We start from the raw sequence: 19,905 nt of genomic DNA, 5'->3' as shown, positions 1-19,905 counted from the left end.
ATACCTGTGAATAGGGAAGAAGATGTCAAAAGACCTGAAAGCTAGACTGTGCCTTACTCATGGACGTGATTCAAAAAAAGCTTGCTGAATGATGGATGGATGAGTGGATGGATAGATGGGTTGGTGGATAGAATAGAGGGATGGATGGGTGGATGAATAGATGGATAGATGGATGGTAGGTGGGTTGGTTGGCGGATGGGTATATGGATAGATGAATGAGTGGATTAACGGATGGATGGGAGGTTAGATGGATGCATGGATGGTCTGGAAGACTGGTGGGTAGATGAATGTATGGGTGGATGGATGGATGGTTGGATGGATAGGTGCTTCCCCTTAGGATCCCAGGAAGGCAGGTGAAGCACTGATCCTAAGGGGAAGCACTGGTATATTTGAAAGTTTTTGCCTTTTAAGTGTGATATGCCTTCTTCCTATCCCAAGCCTCCTTCTCAAGCTCTAAGAGGTCTATGTGACTGAGCCCACAGGAGTCAGTGTCCCACCTAACCTCAGGAACAAGAATGGGTTGACCATCCCCCAAGGGGAGAAGGGTAAGCTGCTGGTTCTCAAAGCCCTCCACAGAGCTGCTAGCAGTGTGAAGCAACACCACTAGCACATGTTTCCAGGGTATCACTTAACTGGAATACAGGAGGAGTAGGGAAGAAGATGTCAAAAGACAAGTAGAGAGGTAGAGTTGTGGGGAAGAACAGAGTGTGGCTGGGCTAGGAGGGGGATGTAAGGGGTCTGTGTGCTAGAAGGACAGGGTACCAGGTGGTGTGCAGATTCTTTGCCTAGATTCTCTCATTTAAGCTGCATAAGAGCCCTGTACTTTCCTTGGAGATATCCCACCTCAAAGATGAGGAGCCTGAAGTCCAAGAAGCTATGTCTCTTACCTATGGGATGCCAGCCCAAAAGGGGTACCTACACTGGGGGACTCACAATGCTTTGCTCACCAAAGGGGTACATGTGTTCTTTGGGCAGAAAGGACATGTGAAACTGAGTGACGGATGAGTAAACTTTGGAAGTTATTCTATGCCAGCTGCTACCCACTCCCCACAGCACCAGAGCTAAGGGTTCTGGGCCTGAAAGCCTCACCCAAGCAGAGCAAAGGCTGGCAAAATCTGGAAGGGCCACCACCAGGGGGAAGTCAGCACAGACCAGCAGGTGACAGTGATGTGGCCAAACCACCTGTATTCAGAGCTGACCCAGGCTATTAAGTGACCCCACTTGGGTCCCAGAGAGGGTGATTGTAAATGGTCAGCCTTGGAGAAAGGGCAGACCATGAAACAAAGGGCTGAGTTACACTCCAATCATTAGAAAACCATTTATTGGGCAGTTACTGAGCCAAAAGTTGCATATACAATATTTCCTTCAATGACATAATAATTATGTGTGGTATATAATTATTTTCTATATTCTTCCATATTTGGAAAAATTGAGGTTTGGCAAAACTAAGGAATTCACCCAAGGCCCTGTAGGCCTGCACCTTCCAATATAGTAACCATTAACGACATGTGTCTATTTAAATTTAATTTTAGTTAAAATTCAGCCCCTTACTTTTACTTGTTTTGCGTTTCAAGTGCTTAGTAGCCCTATGCAGCTAATGGCTATAGTTTGGGGTAGTAGAGAATATTCCTATCATCATGAAAATTCATTGCAATGGTTAGGGTTAGGGTTAGGTTATGGTTTGTCCCCTCCAAAATGCATGTTGAAATTTAACCGTTGTTGTGAGGTATTAAGAGGGTAGGAACTTGATCTGTCAATGGTGTTTGGAGGTAGAGCCTCTGGGAGGTGGTTAAGTAAGATCATCAAGACAGAGGCCCCATGATTGAATCCCTGTGGCATTATAAGAAGAGGAAAAGACCAGAGAATATACACACACTTCCTGTCTCTTGCCATTTGAAGCCCTATACCACCTCAGGACTCTGCCAGAGAGAAGGCCGCCACCAGATGCAACCCCCCAACCTTGGACCAGAACCATGAACCACAATAAACCTCTTTCTTTTGTAACTTACCCAATCTGTGGTATTGTATTATTAATAACAAGAAACGGACATAGATAGAAGAGAGCATGTCCTGTCATTTCCCTAAACCCACATGTGATTCCTACCAACGATACCAGGCTGGACCTGTCCTATCTTTTCTCTGCATCTTTGTGGATGCCATTTCCGTCACCTGGAACATCCACCTGCTCTCCCCCACCACCACTAAGCCATACTTTCTTTTATAGGCTGCTTAGGTCCCTTCCCCTCTTCTGCCTGTCCTCAGCTCCGTGATTGTTTTCTTCCTCTGACCTCTTGATGCCCTGAATACTGTGCTCCTGGTATGCACTGGTCATTTTTCCTCTATATAGTCTCACATCACAGCTGGTGGTGAAGGAACATGATTTAAGCAGCTTGATTAACTTTGAAGAGATATCCAAGAGTCTAGAATGACATCAGATCAGAAATCTTGACTTCATCCCTAGCTTCACTTCAATACTTCTCCATTTACTCCCTTGGTATACACGTACAGAACGTCTGTGCTCTGCTGAGCCCTGGGTGGCTGCAGGGGATGCAAAAATCCTGAGGAGATCCAGCCAATGACCTCAAGGAGCTCATAGTCCAGTGACCCTGGGAAAGTCATTTTGCCAAACAACCTCAATGTCCTTTTCTGTGAAATGTAACATCATTCCTGCCCTTTCTCCTTGAACGGCTTGTTATGTGAACTGAATAAGCATGGAGAAAAGAGAGCCATTGTAAGACACACCAAATGCAGAGCTCTGTAAATGCACAGAGGCAACAGGGTGATGCCTCTCTCTGTTGTGCCCGCTCTCTGCAGGGGCCCACACTGAGAGAAGAGGGCACAGGAGGCCCGAAGGCAAATGCCTATGGAGTAGATCTCTGAGAAGCATCACATGAGTGGCAGGTGGTTGGGTATCCAGCAGGTCCAGAGAAATGGGAAAAGCTTTGTACCCAAAGAGCTGTTGAGTCGAGTGATTCTTAACGAGAGTTTGCTGGGGTGGGGCCGGGTGCAGGGAGGTTCCAGTCATACTGAATTTTCAAATAAAAAACCCCTGAACTAGCCTGTCGTTCAGAAGTACAGGTGACAGAGTTCAGGAGTCTTATGGATTAGAATGAAATTCAAGTCCATAAGTGGTGAAGTGGACCTAAATGGGTGGCTTTGTCATGGGGAACACCTGTGCCCAATTTAGGGGATTTAGCATAGGGGCCCACACCTGCCGGCTGCCCGACGTAAGCCAGTCCTTCCTGACCCTGTATCTCAAATCCCTCCTCTGTGAAAGGGGAATGGGATGCACACTTAGGCTGGCAGCTCAAGGAAGAGGGCCTCAGTGAGCCCGTCTGTCCACGGGCTGTCCCTCTCCTCAGCCACCTAATTCCCTCAATAACCCGACACCCCATCTGAGAAAGCTTTGAGGCCAGGCAGACCTCGTCTTGCCTCACCTTAGGGCCCTGGTCTCACTCTCACGGTCCTCCGTCTCTGTGTCCATAAAATGGAAACAAGGCCACCAGAGCTGAGAGGACGCAGTGAGTCATCACCTATGGCACAGCTGGGGCCTGGTCATCAGTACCTGGGTTGTCCTTGTCCCTTGATTCTGTGGTGAGGTCTTCCAGCTGTGAGGAGGCTGTGAGCTGGGGCAGCCCAGCACCGGCCATTCCCCCTGCACCAGTGCCTGCTGTCCTTTAGCAGAGGGCCAGTACAGCTTCACCTCTTCTCCCTCCTCCTCCTCCTCCTCCTCTTCCTCCTCCTCTGTGGCCTCCCAGGGTTAGCCTTGCAGCTCAGTGGACCAGAGTCCCCTGAATAAAGTTTCTGGTTTCCAACCCTCTACCCCACAGACCTGCCCCACCCCGCTTCCATTCTGGGCCTCAGCGGAACCCAGCTCCTGACTAGTGACCCTCCTCCAGGGTGCTGAGGAGCCGAGCCCCTCCTTCCTTTCCCCCAGCTGGAAGTCCACACTAGGGGAGGATGGGGGGCTTACCTTGTCAGGACTGGGGTCAGTGCACTCCCTGGCCCTCCACCCTGGGCAACCTGAAAGAGCCGGGAAAGGAGAGTGCCCGAGTTCCAGGGGTGTCATAGAGTAAGGATAAAGGAAGAGGCGGAAGGGCCCTAAGAGGAAATGGCCGAGCACTCTGGGCTCACGTAATTTATTACAGGACTTTGTCCTCTGTCTCTTGGCACTTCCACTCCCACACGCCTCCTGCAGCCCCAGCCTGCGCAGGGCCTCACAATGATCTGTTCTTCAGCAAAGCAGTGGATGCTGGCTTCCCTGGAGGCCCTCTGGGCCTGCGCTCTGCATCCCTGCTTCTGGACCCCAAATCCAGAAGGGGGCCAGTCAGGGGATAATCCAGGGGATCAGCATCTCTCCAGGTATCATGAGAATGCCAAGTAAGCACAGGATAGGGGTTATGCTCCCAAGCATCCAAGCGCTAATTGTATTATACTATAAAATAGATTTTGTATTATAATACAAAATATAATAATAATATAAATATATATTTTGTATTATAGTATAAAATACATTTTGTCTTTGGCCCTGGATAACATAGCAGAGCTCCTAAAACCTTTAGAATTTCCTGAGTGGGTGCACAGTCTTTAGTTACTCACATTGAGCCTCTTTGATAACACTGGAGATTATGATAATGAGGTGACTTAGGTTGGGGTCCCTAGAGAGTCTCAGGGTGGAGATAGTCACCAGAAAGACCACGTGAGTACAATTGGAACTGTCAGTCTCACCTATTGACCTCTGAGGAGGTAAAATTCTTGAACAAGGTTTATTAGCTTCGAGATAGCTAAACACAAGGAGGTCCTTGGAAGGTGCCACCCGGAGAGGGCATGGGACTCTGTCCCCTCCCCCACACCTTGCCTCCACATCTCTTCACTTAGTTGTCCATCTGTAGTTTGGTAGAATCCTTTATAATAACTGGTCAATATAAGTAAGCATTTGCCTGAGTTCTGTGAGCCCAGGCCTAATGGAAACCAAGGAGGAGGAGGAAGATTTACAGCCTGTTGATCAGGAGTACAAGTGAGAGATGATCTGCTACTTGTGATTGGCATCTGAAGTGGGGCCTTTCTTGTGGGACCAAGAGCGCTCAACTTGTGGGATATGACTCTAAGTCCTGATAGATATTGTCAGAGTCGAATGGAATTGCAAGATAGCCAGATGGGGTCTACTGGAGAACTGATTGGACATGTGGTCCTGTAAGTGTTCTTGGTTCATGTTCAAGGGTACACACACAAGGAAATGCCTAGGCCGATCGGGAAGTCTTACAACAGAGCTAAAGGCTGGAGACCAGGAGGGTGCTTGGGAGCAGACAGCAGAGGGTGGCTGGGACTTACATGAAGGGGTATTTGGACTATGAGACAAATACGGTCACTCTTGAAGGGAAGTGTCAGGCAGTGTGCTCTGGGAGGGGCCAGAAGGATGGGTAGGCAGTCTCTGGGAGTGTCTATCCAGAGAAGGGGAGCCCTTTGAAGGCAGATGGATAGTAGGGGCATGGGAGATCCTGCCCAGCCATAGTCCTTTCCTTGGCTGAAGAAAGGCCTCATAATTGGCCAGTCAGGTTCCTTTTCTTTCCCAAGATTTGTGTGAGGGGCTTGGGCCCTGGAGGTAGAGATATAAGAGTGAGCTGTCATCTTTAGATAGAGTTGAGGTCAAGCTAGGTCAGTTCCCAGGCCTTTTCTGGGAACACTGATGAAGAGGTGCTGGGAAAGAAAATGGCAAAGTAGTCAAGCCACAAAGGTGGAGACCAAGTGGGCCCAGAGAGAGGCAGAGACTTGCTACCATAGACCCACTGCCCAAGAACTTCCGGTGCTCCTACAGGTGGGCTCTGTGGAGCCTCCAAATTGCCTCGACTAAATGCTTCTTCTATTGAGATGACTCAAAGGCATTTCAACCAAACAACTCATGACAAGGACCAGGAGTCAGGAGGTGGCTTCAAAGTCCACGGGGAGGCTATGTGCTCTGATCCTTTCCTGAAAAAACAGCTTAGGCAATGTTACCATCGTGACCCACCAATCAGAGGTGTTATCTATAGCAAAAATAGTGGGAGTCTAACAGTATGTGGCTTAGCTACATGACCTCTAAAATTGGTGGTAAAAGCAAGTAACTAAAAGTTTTCCCTTGGATTTACTTTTTTGGGCTCCATACTGCACGTGGTTTCTCTGGTTTCCCACAGTTATGTGGCTGTTCCTTACAGGGAGCCCCTTTCTCTTTGACTCAAGACTGATTCTCCACGACCCTCTCTCACTGCACTCAGGCAAGAAAACAGCCAACAGACACCTGTGTAGCACAAAATGTTTATAAGGTGCTTCTGACCACAGCCTGCCTTGTGCAATGTCTGATAAGAATTCATTTTAGAGACCTACAAACTAACTGTCTCCCTCTTTTAAATTTTATTTATTTTTTGTTATATTCAAAATTTTAACACAAGTAGTTTCTTATACTGTCCTAAACTTTTACCACCCGTCTTTACCACAGTGTGCTCGTTGATCACGTTGGTCATACAGGAGCTCTGTCATCTGTGTACCCATCCTCCCTGGATGGGTACACATCAAGATGTGTACCGTTCTTTGCTGTCCTATACAACACTGCAATGAACGAATCTGTGCTCACAGCTTTGTTTGCATTTTGTCATAACAGGAAGATCCACAAGGGAACTTATTGAAACAAGGGGCATTTTGTTGCTAATTTGTTCCAAACAGCATGCAAGTCCTTCCTCCTAGCCCAGGAGTATAATTGCAAGGGCTGGACTAACTGCTGTGTAAGTTGGCAGAGTGCAAAGGGGGACATCCTGAGGGACAGTTCTGGAACCTGAGCTTTCCATGGCTGAGGGATGTCAAGTCCTAGAAATCAAAAAGAGGGGCCAGAACCAGGTGTGGTAGTGGACACTCATAATCCCAGCAACTCAGGAAGCTGAGGCAGGAGGATCATGAATTCAAGGCCAGTCTGGACAACAGTGAGATTATCTCAGAATGAAAACAAAATGAAAAGGTCTGAGATTATCTCAGAATGAAAACAAAATAAAAAGTGGTAGAGTACTCACCTAGCATGGCCAATCCCCAATAACACAGAGAGAGAAAATGTTTGGAGGGGGACCAGGGTAGGCAGGGCAGTTTCTTCCCAGTCACACCAGTGACGAGGCTCTCTCCCAGCCTAATGCTACTTCCACAGCTCTCCCCATGATGTGAATGTTCTGCTAACCTTTAGAAATATGAGTCTGAACTGAGCCAAAACGCATCTGGGAGAAAAACTGTGGCTTGACCCATTTCTGTCTAATTGGCAAAGCCCTTTGCAGCAGGATCACGGCAACTAAAACAGAGCAGAGCGAGCAGTTTCTTTCAGCTCTAATAACACATCACAGAGTCACCTGAAATCACTTGCTTCTCAGTGGCCTTAATCTTCCCATCTATACAAGCCCAGTTATACATTAACCCTATAAAACAAACAGCACCACTCTCAGCATAGATCTCTGTAACTGAACTACTCTTCAGAGTATTCTTAAATTCTTTGTCTCAAAAAGAACTAGCTGTTCTCGAATGCATTCTTTGTATCGGGGCTCTTTGCATGTGCCATCTCCCTCAATCCTCATCAAAACTCGTCTTCATTTCATAGTAAGAGAGTTAAAGTCAAAGAGGTTAAAAATCTGGCATGGGTCACATGACCAAAAGTGCAAAGATGAGATGAGAACCAAGGTCGGCCTGGGTCGACTCATCGCTTATCGCACTGTCACACCACACCAACCCTCACCTGAGTCTCAACTCCCCGATCCTACATGACCAATGATGGAGGAGATATTCCACTGTAGAGACTTTCTGAGAAGGTATTTCCCCAACTTGCTTGTCCTGGTCCAGAGACGGAAGGGTGTTTCCCATTTTGTTTCCTTGGTCTCTGAGATATAAGGGCAAGGACTATCTGGAAAGAGATGAGCTCAGTGCTCCCCTGAAATCACAGTTATGCACAGTACAAGAGTGTCAGTCTCAGGGTACCATCTACCCAGGTAGTTCAGGGTTTCTCAACACTGGCATTTGGGAGGAGGTTGTTCTTTGTCAGTGAGATGGAGGAGCTGTCCTGTGCACTGTGGGATATTTAGCGACTTCCTTGGCTTCTCCCTTACTAAGTGTCCTACCCAGTGGTGACACATAAAAAGGTCTCCAGACGTTATTGCCAAATGTCCCCTGACAAAGGTTCTCTTAAATGGAAACTAATGTATAGGTGATATACCCAGGTGCAATTGAGGGTGGAAGAAGAGGAGGCCAGCCAAGTCCAGAATAACTGTCCTCCTAAAAGAGGTAACCATGCCCTTGCTGGTTCCCTAAATGGCCGGAAGAAATGGCCAAGAGGGAAAGTGCAGGGAAGGGGGTTTGGGATCTGTGCTTCTTAGAAGATCTCAATTCCAACGTACTGAGGAAACGACTCGGGCAAGCTGAGGATTTCATCCTCCGGGGTCAGCAGCTCTGAGAGTCATTCCTGTGCTGGGTGGACCTGGGATTCAAAGTCCTAATGGGCCAGGTACATCCATGGTCTCAGCCCTGGAGGAAAGAGCTCATTTCCTGATGGTGCTTTATTACCACAAAATCTTCTGGGGAACCCACCCAGAGGTTTGTCCAAGGGAGCAGGAGAGGAAAGGGAGGGGCATAGAATGAAAGGGTGGTTTTCTCCAGAGAGCTTTGGACAACCTAGTGAATAATTCTGTCTTGGGCCCTTACATGTAAGCCAAGACTACTAGTCATAAACAGGGGACCTTTGCCCCGTGACCAGGATCAACAGCATCCTGATGACTAATCGTATTGCCCTGGGGACATTAAGGTATTTTGAAAAGAAACTTGATTATGTGGCCACTTAATAAGCTAGTTAAATGATGCTGATTAAGATATCAGATGGTGGTAGTGATGATGACAACAGCAACAATAACAGTCACCTAGCTCTTGGAATAGGGTGGCAGTGAGAAGCTTAGACTCACTTCTAAGAGTTCCATTTCTGATAAAAGAGGCCCTGGGATTGAATTCTTACCCTTGCCTGGAATGCTCAGTGTGGAGCAAGATCAGTGTCCTTTCTCTTCTGGTTCAACAGCTGTGATATTCTTCCCAGCTTTATTCACCATTAGGAGTGGATATGAAATGAGGGTAAGGGACATAGTTCTGTTTTAGTCTGTTTTCTGTTGCTATAACTAAATATCTGAGGCTGGGTAATTTATAAAAGAAAAAGTTTATCTTGGCTCACAATTCTAGAGACTGGGAAATCCAACGGCATAGTGATGGCGTCTGATAAGAGTTTCATAACACGGTGGAAAGCAAGAGGGCAAGCAAGGGCTTGGCATTTGGCTCAGGGATAGAGTGCTTACCTCGTATGCATGAGGTCCCGGGTTCTGTCCCTAGCACAGCCACAAAAAAAAGGAAGTGGCAGCAAGCCAGTATATGCAGAAAATTCAAACAATGAAGGATAGCCTTGCTTTATAATACCTTGCAGTGGCAGGAAAGACATTAATCCCTTCTATGGCCCCACCTCCCACTGTCACTACAATGGCAAATTTTAATATGAGTTTCAGAGGGGCAACGGGTATTCAAAACAAGCAAACATATTACTTCCAGTCTTGTGCCAGCCCACCGTTCTCTCCTCCCACGGACTGGTGGCTGCAGAGAGCCCAGCAGTGGGTCCTGAGTCTCTTGGGGAAGGTGGAGCCAGAGTACAACAAGGGGTAGACTTCCTGACTGACGGCAGGCAAGCAGCCGAGTGCCACCTCCACCCTGCTGTGGACACCAGCCGAGTGCCACCTCCACCCTGCTGTGGACACGGGGATCTACTGACAGAAAACAAGAAATAAAATTTTATTGTGTTAAGACACTGAAACTTGTTATTGTTCTAATAACAGCAATACAACTACATGGTGGCTGGTTAACCTACGGAGATTAAAATACACGTTCAGATTTTTGTGACTATGAAAAAAACACCGGAGAAAATCAATTTAAAGGAGGGAAGATTTTTTTTTTTTTTTTTTTGGCTCATGGTTTCTGAGGTTTCAGTCCATGGTCGCTTGGCCTGGTTGCTTTTAGATCTGTGGGGAGGTGGCACACTGTGACAGAGGTGTACTGTGGAGGAAACCCGCTCAACTTATGGCAGCCAGGAACCTGGGCCGGGTGGGGGGACAGACAGACAGACAGACATGGAGACAGAGGTTGATTTGATAACAAAAGCCTTCACCCCAAATCCATCAAATCATGGATCCATAAACGGATTAATTTATTCACAAGGTCAGAGCCCTCAGGACCCAGTCACCTCCCCAAGGTTCCAAATCTGGACACTGCTGCACTGGGGACCAAACGTCAACACATGATTTCAGAAAATAACAATGAAATAAAAATAATAAAATAAAAAAAAATAACACATGATTGTTATGATTTCAGATCCAAATCATAACAAAATCCGATTCTTCTTCTATCCAAATCTGCCTCTGTCCTTCAAACCCTGGCTCAAACACTTCCCCCAGGAAATCTGCCTTTACTCCCTAGTTCCCTCCAGCCTCAGCCCCCTTTTAATTTTTAAGGTCCATGTTGCCCGGGTCACATGATTCACCTCTCAGCATGCACTTCATTCAGATTAGGACTTCTGGGTGGATTCTAAGTTTCCTAAGACAGGAATTTCTATGGTTTGGATGAACTACATCCAAACCATACCCTCCAAGGGTATGAGTTGGAGGCTTCGTCTCCAGTATGGTGGTGACGAGTTAGTAGGAGGTTGTTAGGTCCCTGGAGGTGGATGCCACTGGACCTTGGTTAGGTCTCATGAGAGCATTGTTATAAAAATGTAAGACTGGCCATTTCCTGTACTTTATGGTGTCCTATCTTGCCGTGTGATCTCTCACTTTTGCTCTCTCACTCCATCTGCCATGAGGCCCTCACTAATGCCAGGCTGATGCCAGAGCCCTGCCTTTGAACCCCCCAAACTGTAAAATAAGTAAAACTGTTTTCTTTAAAAAGTACTCAATCTCAGGTATTTTATTATAGCAAAGAAAAATAGACTAATACAAGAATTTTGCATCAGATTCTTTGTATCTTCACAAAATGCCTAAAGATAATGATAATGACTAACTCATATTGTGTCCTAGGTATAACTACTCATGTACATAAATGGATTTTAGTTCTCATCACAACTATATGAAATAAATGGCACTGTTATTCCCACTGACAGAGAGGAAGTTGAAGCACAGAGAGGTTAAATAACTGGTGTGCCCAAGGTCACACAGCTATAAGTAACAGAGCCAGGATCCGCCCCCAACACACACACAGAAGGTTTTAAAATTTATTTTATTTTTAAAATTTTGTTCTAATTAGTTATACATTGATAGTAGAATGCATTTTGACATGTAGTACACAAATGGAGCATAAGTTCTCATTCCTCTGGCTGTACATGGGGCTGAGTCACACCAGTAGTGTAACCATACATGTATATAAAGTAATAACGTCTGTCTCATTCAACTGTCCTTCCCATCCCCACCGCCCCACCCCTCCCCTCAGTCCCCTCTGCACAATCCAAAGTTTCTTCATTCTTCCCTATTCCTACCAGCAGCTGCTTATCAGAGAAAACATTAGGCCTTTGGTTTGGGGGAGGATTGGCTTATTTCACTTAGCATAATATTCTCTAGTTCCATCCATTTACCTGCAAATGCCATCATTTCATTTCTCTTTAAGGCTGAGTAATATTCCATTGTGTATATATAACACATTTTCTTTGTCCATTCATCTGTTGAAGGGCATCTAGGTTGGTTCCATAGTTCAGCTATTGTGAATTGAGCTGCTGTAAACATTGATGTGGCTGTGTCTCTGTAGTATGCTGATTTTAAGTCCTTTGGGTATACCCCAAGGAGTGGGATAGCTGGCTCAAATGATGGTTCCATTCCCAGTTTTCTGAGGAACCAGAGCCAGGATCTGAATCCATAAAATTGCATAATGAATGAGTTTCCAATGATCACACATGTTTTTGTGGCAGCACTGAGGACTGAAGCCAGGGCAGCTCTACCTTAACTAGCCACATTCCCAGACCTGCTCCATTGCACACGATTCTGGGTAGCAGGAGTCAGGGAAGACTCACATGCAGTCCCTGTACTTTGTGCCCATACATACAGGGTACATGGGAAGAATTTCCTAGGGAATCCTCTACTTGCTTGTTTGTTGGATTGTTTTTTAAGCAGAGAATTCTACATCTTTCCCATTTTTGTGGGCTGAACTTATTTACTTGCAAAGAATAGAATATGGAAAGAGAAAAAAAAATAGTAGCTTTTACAAAAAGAAACCTAGAAAACATCACCAGGTATTTAAGCTAAATGCTACGGGCTAAATTAATATATTGAAGTCCTAACTTCCAAGACCTCAGAAGGTGACTGCATTTGGAGGTTAGACCTTTAAAGAGGCCATTAAGGCAAAATGAGTTTATGAGAATGGACCCAAATCCAATTTCACTGATGTCCTTATAAAAAGAGATTAGGACACAGACACGTGCAAAGAGAAGACCATGTGAGAGAGGAAATGGCGCTCTACACACCAAGGAGAGGCCTCAGAAGAAACCAACCCTACCCACACCCTGATCTTGAACTTCTATTCTCCAGAACGGTGAGAAAATAAATTTCCATTGTTGCAGCCACCCAGTCTGTGGCACTTCTTATGACAGCACTGCAGACTAACATAACCAAATGATTTATGTCACCTGTGATAGGTCATACTCATATTCTGTGACAAGAAGAGCACTGACCCCTGTGGTCTTTTCCCCAAAAACTCATTGTCCCAGTCTAATCAAGAGAAAAACATCAGACAGAACCAAATTGAGGAACATTCTATAAAAATCTGAGCAGTACTCCTCAGAACTGTCAAGATCATGAAAAACAGGGGAAGTTTGAGAAACTGTCATGAAAAAGAAGAGACTAAGGAGATACGACAATTAAATCCAGTGTGAGATCTTAGAAAGGGTCCTGGGACATAACATGGATTTTAAGTAGAAAAACTGCTGAAATTTAAATAAATTATAGAATTTTCTTATGAATATACACTAATGTTGGTTTATCGGTTTTGACAAATGTAATATAATGGTAAATGGTAATGTAAGAAGTCAATATAAGGAGAAACTAGGTGAGTTACATGTGGAAATTGTAATATCTTAGAAGATTTTCTGTAAATCTAAAATCATTCCAAAATACATGTGTATTAAAAAACAAAAAAAAATCTTTTTGAATCCCAGTTTTTCAATTGTTTTGTGCTTACAGGAGTAAGAATTGTTGATTCCTATGATAATTTTATGTTTAACTTTTTGAGGGATCACCAAACTGTATTTCTCAGTGCTTGTGCCATTTAACATTTTTTTTAACCAACCAATGTATGGAAATCCCATTTCTCCATGTCTTTATCAACACTTGTCCGATTTTATTATTTTGCTTGTGGATATTATAGTTGGTATGAAATAGTGTCCCACTGTGGTTTTGATTCGTATTTACCTAATCACTAATGATGCTGACAACAGTTTCTTGTGTTTATTGGCTATTCATTCATCTGCTTTTTGAGAAATGTCTACTCAAGTCCTTTGACCATTTCTGAATTAGGTTCTCCTCCTCTCCCTTTTTAAAATACATCATAACCTTATATTATCTTTAGCAATGGAGGAGAGTTAAGCCGGAAGTCCATGAGAACAGAGTTGACTCACCATGGAGGCCAAAAGCTGTGGAAGAACCCAGAAATGCTCTATGGATAGAGATTTCCTTTGTCCTGACACCCTGTGGACACTTCAAAGGAATTTCAGACTCAACTGAAATGCAAGGAGGAGGATACTGAATATGAGTTTCCTGGCTCACCTCAACCCCTGTCCTGAGCTAGCCCCTATCCTGAGCTAGCCCTGTCCTGAGCTAGCCTGTATCTTGAGCTAGCACCTGGGCAAAGACAATGTACTTTCCTGTGGGTCAGTTCATCAGAGGGGAGAAACCACAACTGGGCTGCCAAACATCCTCCTCTCTCATGCTCCTGTGATCTGTTACTCTCTGATTACATCTCCCTCTGTTCTTTGGCCACCATATTTTATTTTTGAGAAGATAATGTTGAGCAAGGCAAGTCCTTGTCACTCTGCTTTAGTCAGCGTTTTCATCCGTGTGACCAAAACATCTTACAAGAACAACATATTGGAGGGAAAGTTTATTTGGGGCTCATGATTTCCAAGGTCTCAGCACATACACTACCCACTCCATTACTCTGGGCCTGAGGTGAAACAGAAACATCATGGCAGAAGAAAGCAGTTCAGGACATGGTAATCAGGAAGCAGAAGGAGAACTTGCTCACCAGGGACAAAATATAAACCCAAATTGCCTCCCGGTGACCTATCTTCTCCAACCATAACCTACCTGCCCATAGTCGCCACCAGCTAATCCATATCAGTAGACTAATACACTGATTATGTTAAGGCTCTTGTAACCCAAATAATTTACCTCTAAACGTTCTTGTATTGTCTCACACATGAGCTTTTGGAGAACACCTCATATCTAAACCATAACATAAAGGTCTTAGTCTGAGTCTTAATTCTGACTTGATTTGGAAGACATGCTTACATTTTTTCTTCCTTCCTTTTCTTATGCTTTTATTTCTTCTTTTTCTGTTTCCCTTTGCATTTCAGGGAACTGGAGTTGCTCTCATCCTCATCTGAAATGGAATCCTATAGTAACTGTTTTTTTTTTTTAAGTCTCTATAAACCTCTAGGCTTTCTTTTTTTTAATCTTTTATTTGTTTTAATTAGTTATACAGGACAGTAGAATGCATTTATGCACTTTGATATATCACACACAGATGGGATATAATTTCTCATTTTTCTCAGTGTTCATATTGCAGAATCACATTGGTCATGCAGTCACATATATACATACAATAATAATGTCTGTTTCATTCTACTATCTTTCCTGTCCCCACCCACATTTTCTTTATTCATTTATCTATTGAGGGACACCTAGGTTGGTTCCATAGTCTAGCTATTGTGAATTGAGCTGCTATAAACATTGATGTGGCTGTGTCACTATAGTACGATGATTTTAAGTTCTCTGGGTATAAACCAAGGAGAGGGATAGCTGGGTCAAATGGTGGTTCCATTCCCAATTTTCTGAGAAATCTCCATACTGCTTTCCAAGTGGTTGCACCAATATGCAGTCCCAACCAGCAATGTATGAGAATATCTTTCTCCCCCACATCCTCATTAACATTTATTGTTACCCATATTCTTGATGATTGCCATTCTGACTGGAGTGAGATGAAATCTTAGAGTAGTTTTGATTTGCATTTCTCTAATTGCTAGAGATGTTTAACTCTTATATGCTCACATTATTTTCATGTTCCTTATTCTCTTGAATGATGACATGAGACCTTTATATGCTGCTCTGAATTGTTCTAACTTTTGGTTGCCTTCGGTGAAGAAAGAATATTCTTTGTCTCTTGTTCAGTGAGCATACCATTTGCAATGCCAACATTACATAACTTTTTGCCTTTGTTCCCTAATGGTTATAAAATTCATCAGTTGACATGTAAACCAGAAATCCCCTGGCATGTTCATTGTCTGATACACCTGGCTTTCCCCACTTAGTCCACTCAGACCTGGCTTACAGCCTTCTAACGCAGTCTCATCTTCCTGGATAAGCCCAGAAGGAGGATTTTCATAGAAGTGTTCCAGGTGTTTGAGCTACTGCAGACGAGTGTTGACTGGCAATCTCTGCTCAGGGTGCCACTACTGCTCTTGTTTAGGTAACTTCTGCAACCATTGTAATGCCAGATTCATGGGACCCCAATAGACATCCAGGAGCCAAATCAGATGCAATCATACAAGAGTCTTTATTGCAAGCTCCAGCCTGGACTCACAACCATTCCCAACGCAGCAGTTCCAGGGAGTGAGTCCCAGTCCTTTGTTCAGTGAGATTTTATAGGTTTTTTGGGGGGATACTCTATGCGTCACAACATCACACAGCAAATCATTCCATACCATGGGAAAGTCAAACAACAACGCTTTTATTTTTCTTCTGTTTAATTTTTTTTATACTTTATTCCTTGTATCAATAGGTTAAGAAAGTAAAATTTTCCCAGGTACTGATTTATAGATACTATTTATAAGTACAATAAAAAAATTCAGTTTCACAAACAGTAACATTCAGTGGTCTTTTTAAATAAAATTTTAATCCTTATTTTAAGCTAAGGACAATCATTTAATGCAGTAAGCTAAATTCACACAAAATCTGTATACTCTGAACTACAAAAGTGGTTTTTGTAGCTACATACAGTTTTAGTCAACTACACATTTCCACAAGTATTTACAAATATGTTAAAATAACATTACCCCAAATGCTTATCCTATCATTAGCTCATTAAACATTGTCATTCCTGCTACTGAAAGTAGATGATTGGGAAAACGAGTTCTAAAACTTAAAAAGTAACCTAAGTCCCAAAAGGTTTTAAATAAAAAAAGTCTTTCAACATGGAAGCATCAACATGAAACTTTAAGTTTCTAAAAAAAAATTTTTAAAAATCACTCTTTAGAAAATATTAAAACAAATTATCATTTAAGACACATAAACATTCTTACAAAAACTTGTAGTTTCAAATATCGTCTCCTTAAAAAGAAAAACCAATTCACTATCTTTAATAACATCTCCGACCACTGTTGTCTAAAAACTTCAGAATATGTAAGGCATGTCTCAGCTGTCATAGTCAAAATGTCACTTAGATTTCACACATTAAACAGCTATAGAATAGATTATAATGGCACAAATATACCTAACACATAAATACTATTTCATCCTTCAGATAGTCAAAAGTCAGAAGGAACTGCATAATTTGTAAGGTATTTTAACTTATGTGTAGTCATTAAAACTCAGTAAGTAATTCAAGTATAGTCATGTAAAGGTAGGCAATTAAAGGCTCAAGGATCACTCTAAAATCAAAGACATGAAAATAAAGGCTGAAAACTTTGTTTCTCCATCTTTCATTTACATGCCTAGATATTAGGACATTACTGAACAAAATACACTATTATTATATATGATTTCCACAGAAGATAATGAAATTTCATGAAGTACAAAAATTATCAAGATCCGTTGTTTGCTTCATCAAATGCTTTCCTAGCTCGTATCAATTCTTCATTCATGGTAAGCAAGTCTTTAACCCTAGCAAACTTCCTTGGGTCCTTTCGAATCAAGAAGACGATATCTTCAACTTGTACTCGACCTTGTCTTTCAATTAACATTGCCTTGTGAGTCATTTCAGTGATGAACTCTATGACAAGGTCTTCAGGAATATCCACTGACTCAGTGTAAGGATTCTGGTCATCCACAACCCATACATCATACATCATAATTCTTTAGAAAAAAGTCTCTTTCTTTTACCCTGTCCACCTTCTGCACCTCCTCCAATTTCTTCATTTTCTTCCTTAAATAAAATGACAAATCCGATGAAAAAGGCAAGTAAAGCGAAGTCCCTGCATTCTCTCAGCTGAATTCGCTAAGGAAAACAGACTTGATTCTCAACTCTGCCTCCGCTGTGGAGCCTAAAGGAATGAGAAAAGCAGAACGTTGAGACGGAGGTGTTCACTCACGGATGAGTCTTCTTCCTCATCTGCCATCCCACTAGCCCCCAACAACAACTCTTAACATTGATTAGCGCATTCACTGGCGGGAACAAGTTGGGTAGGGGTGATTGGTTAGCACAGGAGGGGGATTCGTTTGAACTGATTGGTTTAAGCCATGAGGGGAATACGTGCTAAACTACATGGTTTCCCAACATGTTATCAACCACCATAAACTACTGGGGGGTCATCTGGCATCCCAGGTATTTTCCCTGTCTTATGCTGATTGGTGGCTGCTAGGGGGTTGCTATGGGTCCTCACCTAGCCTGACTGAGTCAGGGACACCTGGCGCAGCAGATCTCTCCTGTTATTTGTAGATAAACAACTCAGCAGGGTGGGTATGTGCCTAGGAGTGCTCTGTGGGTCTTTCCAAGGACAAGGGTCACGCCCCCTTCCTTGGACAGGCTTTGCTCTGAGGTAGAAGCTGGTTTCTCAAAAATGGAGTAATATCAGTTTCTCAACACCTCCCCTTATTCCTCCCTCCCCTTGTCCGCCACCATGAGGTGAGCAACTTTGCTCCAACACGTGCTTCCCACCAGGATATACTGCCCCTCCATAGGCCCAAAAGGAATGGAGCTAACTGACCAGGGATGAACTAGAATCTCTGAAACTGTGAGATAAAATAAATCTTTCTTTCTTATAAGTTGATTATCCAGTTATTTTGTCACAGTGATGGAGAGCTGGCTAAAACCATGGGAAAGGGGAAATGGGAAGTTATTGCTTAATAAGTAAAGAATTTCTGTTAACGGTGATGGAAAATTTTGAAAATAGTGGTGATGGTTGCATTGTATTTGAATATAATGAATGACAATTATTATTTACTTATAAAGGTTAAAATGACAAATTTTGTTATATATCAATCTTTATTTTTTTTTTTTTTGGAATGGACTTTAGTTTATTTGGTAATACATTTTCTTAAAAAACCTGGTAGTCTCCAAATTTATTTGATCTACCTGGATTCTATGATTAAATAACTATAAAGATCTTGTCTAGGCATAGTTTATAATCCTGAAAACCTTGATCTTTTACTTCCTGGCTTTTGTTCTCTACCAAAATTCCTATATTTCAATTTAATAGAAGCTCCAAAAGTAAATTCTCTAAATCAATGGACCATAGAGGGAAGGCAAAATTCTTATGTATATTAATTTCACTAGTTTGGTTCTTGTGTACTCTTCCCTACATTTTAAATATGTGTGGAAATCCTGGACTCTAAAATGAAGATAATTTCCTCCAAATAATATTTTAATTTCCTACTACTAGGAATTAGGGATCACCCACCAATATTGAACCACAAAAAATTTTCAAAGCTTGAAGTTTATTATAGACTTTTCATTTTACACTTGATGTTATGGTTGTTTTTACTCTGTGTTACATGTATTGTTTCACTCTTGGAATTTCCAGTTGAATGAGTGCAGGGTGCTCTCTGGGTGATTGTGGGCTTTGATTTTTGACTCCTGAGATTTTGAGTCACCAGTGCTATAGTCCAGTTTTTAAGTTTCTTTCTGATCTGCAAATTTTTTTAGAACAAAAGCATCTGATTACTTACTTCTCTGGGACTTTGCCTTCTAATAAATTTTAACCTGAAAAATCCTGCCTTGATATTGTTCCCTGATTTTCTTTTTTTTTCTTTAATTTTTATTGTTGGTTGTTCAAAACATTACATAGTTCTTGACAAATCATATTTCACACTTTGATTCAAGTGGGTTATGAACTCCCATTTTTACCCCGTATACAGATTGCAGCATCACATTGGTTACAGATCCACTGTTTTATATATTGCTATACTAGTGTCTGTTGTATTCTGCTGCCTTTCCTATCCTCTACTATCCCCTATCCCCTCCCCTCCCATCTTCTCTCTCTACCCCATCTACTGTAATTCATTTCTCCCCCTTGTTTTTTTTCCCCCTTTCCCCTCACTTCCTCTTGTATGTAATTTTGTATAACCATGAGGGTCTCCTTCCATTTCCATGCAATTTCCCTTCTCTTTCCTTTTCCCTCCCACCTCTCACCCCTGTTTAATGTTAATCTTCTTCTCATGCTCTTCCTCCCAACTCTGTTCTTAGTTACTCTCCTTACATCAAAGAAAACATTTGGCATTTGTTTTTTAGGGATTGGCTAGCTTCACTTAGCATAATCTGTTCTAATGCCATCCATTTCCCTGCAAATTCTATGATTTTGTCATTTTTTAATGCAGAGTAATACTCCATTGTGTATAACTGCCACATTTTTTTTATCCATTCGTCTATTGAAGGGCATCTAGGTTGGTTCCACAGTCTTGCTATCATTAA

At 42.8% G+C, this 19,905-nt stretch overlaps 1 protein-coding gene and 1 pseudogene across 4 annotated transcripts in view; both read right to left on the bottom strand.

Moving 5' to 3' along the window:
* Myo7b (myosin VIIB) overlaps positions 1–4,121 on the bottom strand; it is a 78,729-nt gene extending 74,608 nt beyond the window's left edge. For all 4 annotated transcript variants that reach the window (XR_007350874.1, XR_007350875.1, XM_048812144.1 and 1 more), the window contains exon 1: positions 3,974–4,121. The gene's annotated coding sequence lies outside the window, so the exon portion shown is untranslated. The remainder of the gene's footprint in view (positions 1–3,973) is intronic.
* A 12,760-nt stretch (positions 4,122–16,881) lies between these two features.
* Positions 16,882–17,614, bottom strand: LOC125619454 (annotated as a pseudogene).
* Positions 17,615–19,905: the final 2,291 nt, after the last annotated feature.

This window comes from Marmota marmota, unplaced genomic scaffold (genome assembly GCF_001458135.2).
Source record: "Marmota marmota marmota unplaced genomic scaffold, marMar, whole genome shotgun sequence".
Taxonomy (NCBI): domain Eukaryota; kingdom Metazoa; phylum Chordata; class Mammalia; order Rodentia; family Sciuridae; genus Marmota; species Marmota marmota.
The sequence above is the reverse complement of the archived record's forward strand: the minus strand, read 5'-3'. Positions and strand labels throughout refer to the sequence as shown.